The sequence below is a fragment of the Pundamilia nyererei genome, unplaced genomic scaffold (assembly GCF_000239375.1).
Source record: "Pundamilia nyererei isolate P.nyererei 1_Seehausen unplaced genomic scaffold, PunNye1.0 scaffold00014, whole genome shotgun sequence".
NCBI classification, from domain to species: domain Eukaryota; kingdom Metazoa; phylum Chordata; class Actinopteri; order Cichliformes; family Cichlidae; genus Pundamilia; species Pundamilia nyererei.
The window spans coordinates 5,157,731-5,162,050 of NW_005187415.1; positions in this window are offsets into that span (position 1 = coordinate 5,157,731).

Genomic DNA, 4,320 nt, shown 5'->3' on the forward strand with positions numbered 1-4,320 from the left:
CAGGTGCTGTTTCCTAAATTAAGTTGTTGACGTCCAGTGTGTATGGGTGTCCACCAGCAGAAACTTAAATAGGTTACTATGGTAGCAGAACAACTGGGTGTCATCTGCATAAAATCATTGAAGCATATCATATAAGTTATATTCTACATTTAAAACAATGTCACAAACTCCACAACAACCAAAACATGTTTATTTTAACCTCCTGTAAAGCCCAGGATTGAATATCCTCTGTGCCGTTCGCCTCTATTGTTGTCCAAGCCATTAACACCACATCAGTGAGTTGCACCATGACTCCAAATTATGGGCAATGTGTTTTAGTTTACATGTTATCCTGCTAGTATAAATGCTCAATTTGGATAAATCTTTAAAGAAACCATGGGAAATTGTGAAAAAATCATATTCTTAATTTGTTTTAAACTCATTTTCAACTTGGGGTGCCTAAAAATATTAAGAATGTCAGGCTGCCTTTCATTGTATTTTTGTGACTTTTAGACGATTGAAAAATATGAATGTGTCTTTGAATGGTAAAATGCAAACGACAGCAGGCAATGTCTCTGTCACTTGCATTTTGTGCAAGCCCCCTCCATTATCGCTCATCTTTTTTTTCCTATTCTTTCATTTACACTTTACTCTCGTCTTCTTCTGTCCATGTGTGCAACTGGCGCTGTGTTATTAATACACACTGCCTGGGAGGCACTGGAATAATCAAAAGACTGGCACGAAAAGGACGAGAGGACAGGGGTGGGAAGAATAAAAAGGAAAGTGGAGACCAGAGAGTGAATGTAGGATGAGAAAGTGGAGATAAAGATGGCAAGAGCTGGAAGTGCATGAGTAGATAGGTAGAGAGAAAAAAGGAGGGAGACAACGGATTGAAAGAGAGCTGAGTGAAAATAGATAATTGGAGTGAGGATAGGACAGGATGAGCAGGGCTCATGGAAAGCAAAGAGTAAAAGCTGAGAGGAGTGTGGTGGAACGAAGAGGATATGACAGCGGAGTCATTCACGATGGCTGTAGAGCAGAAATGACTATTCAGATCACTCTGCCGAACTCTGTGCCAATTTACATGCCTCTATGCCACCTACAGGCTGCACAGAGGGGATGAGAAGATGAGCAGTAGAAAGTGGAGAGCAACAGTGGAGAGGAAGGAAGAGCTACTGCAATGCAAGAACGGGTGAAAAAGATAGGAGAGGTGAAGTGGGAGGAAAGGATGAAAGGAAAAACCCAGAGCTATACTGAGGGTTCTAGATCTTACAGCAAATAATATTTTGTGTTCTTCTATACGTCGTACACATACAGTAGATTTGAAGATTATATGGGGGAAAATCCAGCTCTCACCTGCATTTCCCACTTCACGTGAGTCTGTCTTCTGGTCTACATGCAGTCCCAACAGAATAGTCATCCTTTAAATCATCAAGTCATATTGATTCCCCTTCAGCTTCCTCTCATTTATCTTAACTGCCACACATTTTTTTAGAGAGAAACAGACCAAAAACCTGCGCTTACACTGTATTATTTTTGATGGTGCTCACACCCTCATTTTTGAGCCAAAAATTTGTAACAGATGGTAACAGATTTGCGATTTATCACAGTTATAACTGCCACATTCTTCCAAACAGATTGCATGTAATTCCCAGCTTGACAATTTTCAATGGACAACTGACAGCAAACTGATTCTGTCTCATTGGTGTTTTATTCCTGTTTTATCACAGTCTTAACACGTGAAAAAGAGTCTAAAGACAGCAACTAGGAAGTGATTTCAAACCTGTTTGCTGTCTTCAATGTGACCATTTCAAAAGTAGGGAGATCCCAAGCTGATTGCACTCGGTAGCAGATATTTTGGCCATGCAGAGTTCTTCATCAACTGTTTTGCCTAGTGTGACTGTAGCCTCAGCCAGCTGGGAGCCAGTCTCTTGAACGTGTCCTAGTCAGATGCCACATCACATGACTCATTTTGACAGTGAAGAACAGTGGCTAAGGGACAATTTGGCCCTTGTAGAGTCTCCCAAAGCAAGTTGGTCCTGGCTGAAATCCAGGCCAAGTGCATTTGCAGTGATCCCTATGATTACTGGTATCCAGTTATTTCAGCTCTGATGAAACAGGCATCATGGATGGGCCTTTACTCATGGGGCCTGGCTAGGCTCAGATCAGTTGTAGCTCTGTCCCCGGCAAATAATCATATTGGCTGACTGGGCAGTAGTCAATGGCTGATGGCTCAGTGGTCCAATTCCGAGCTACTATAGCTGCCTTTGAGGACATAGTCACATGTAAGTTCTCCAAACTGTAAAAACAAACAAACACAAATTACAATAACTTTAAAGATAGTAGTTTTTTTTTTCTGATCTGACAGCACTAAGGGTAAGACAACATGCTGTAATTCATCTACATCTTCAGTTGTGGGTAGGTTGACAAAAACAACTTGAGGGAAGGAGGTTTGTAAATACTACCATGTATGATGAGGACTAACTGTAACATGATAATGCAAACTAACTGTGAAATAAAAAAAACAAAAAACTTTCTGCCTTCCAGTCTTGTGAAAACTAGAGTGAGAACCACACATACAGCACTGTTTTTTCTTTGATGAGCCACCCCACCAACAGATGTCATTGCATGAAGTCATCACAAACAAGATGCCATGCATGCAAAAAGGAACATATCTCCTCATTTAGTGTCTTTTCTTATGTGATTGTCAACATCCGTGCGTAACAATGTGATTTTACACGTTGTCTCTTGAAGTATGGCAAGTGACTGGGAAATTATGGTGAGGGTTTGATAATTAGATGAAGGGCTCCTTCTCTCTCCCTCAGTCTACATTTCATTTATTCCCTCTGTCTCAGTCGCGTAACATGACTATCTCTGTATGCTAGCTGCCTGTGTCTCCTCTCTGTCGTTACCCTCTGGCTCCCTCTCATTTTGACAAACTAGGGCATGAAAATAAGCCTCCACACTGCCAGGAGAATGCTAAATACAGGGCATCTTTTCTTTGGCTGTGCCTCTTTAATCAACTTCCTCTTATCTCTGCCTTGCATCCCTTGTTTCTCTCTTTTCAGAACGTGATGGAGGAGAAATCTGCACACCGCCAACATCTTTCCCTCTCAACGCTCGTCCTCCTCCGTCCTCACTCGCTTGTTCATTTGTCCGCCGTATTGTTTCTCACTCTCCCTCTCAGTCTCTGACATTCATCCTGCCACCTTGACTGTACTGCGCTGTACCGTATCTCTTTTCCTGTCTCATTTTCTCATTCTTTCCTTGCTTTGTCTGTTTCGCCCCTTGCCAATCTTCTTCTCGGCTCAATGTCTTGATTCTTCTCTCCTTCTCATCCCTGTTTGTCCTCCATTTCTTTTGCATTCCTGTCCATTTTTGCAATACTATTTCTTCTGCCTCTTTTTCTTACCTCTTGTCAGGTTGCTGTCACCAAATGCACGGGAATGTACAAGGCAGCGAGGCTGAATTTGCACAAGCTTTAGCCAGCTCTACAATGGAACTGAAAGGAAAAAAAGTGAAGTAAATTTTTGTTGTCCACACCACATGAAGCGGAAGACTCCAAATTAAGGAAGGCGATAGCATTAGCCGCACTCCACGCTGTGTAAGCATGGTTTCAAGGTGCATGAATGGATGTGCACATATTAAGGTTTTCCTGAATAAACTGTTAATTTGCAGTCAGTTAACAAGGAAGAAATTGAAGTTTGCTCTGTCAAAACTTTCCAGAGAAAAAGTGCATGACACCACAGAATGAAAGGAGAGCTAGACATGACAGACCATAACACTACCCTCCTTTTCCTGCATATTATTGCCCATTCTTTTCTGCTTCCCAATTCTTACTTTCTTGTATTTCCAGAAAGGTTTTTCTTATTATGTGGCATTTAGAAATTCTCTAATAATCTCCACTGAATGGGTATAGTCCAGAACCCTGTTGACCCCAGCATGCCAGCTTAGCATGAATTAAGTTTGCTTTGGATTGCAGAGCCATGTTTCCTGCTTTTATCTCTGTAGTCTCATCCTCTGTCTGTTGCTCAGCAGCTTCTCTTTGTTACTTTGTTAAGCTCTCGTTTTTGGCTTTCTAAGCTCCCTTTCTTTTTCATTTTTTTACCTTTTCTCCTCATTTCTTTCCATTTACACAATCTCTAACAATGAATTTTTCCCCCCTTCTCATCATAGTACTAAAAATCACATCAATCATTCACACACATTCAAACAGCGCTTATTTAAATAGGGTTTCAGCCTCCCCCTGATGTGGACCTTTCTGTCTTTCACTATTATCTGTGTTTTTTCTCTCCTACTTTGGCCTGTGTTTTATAATATATATATATATATATATATATA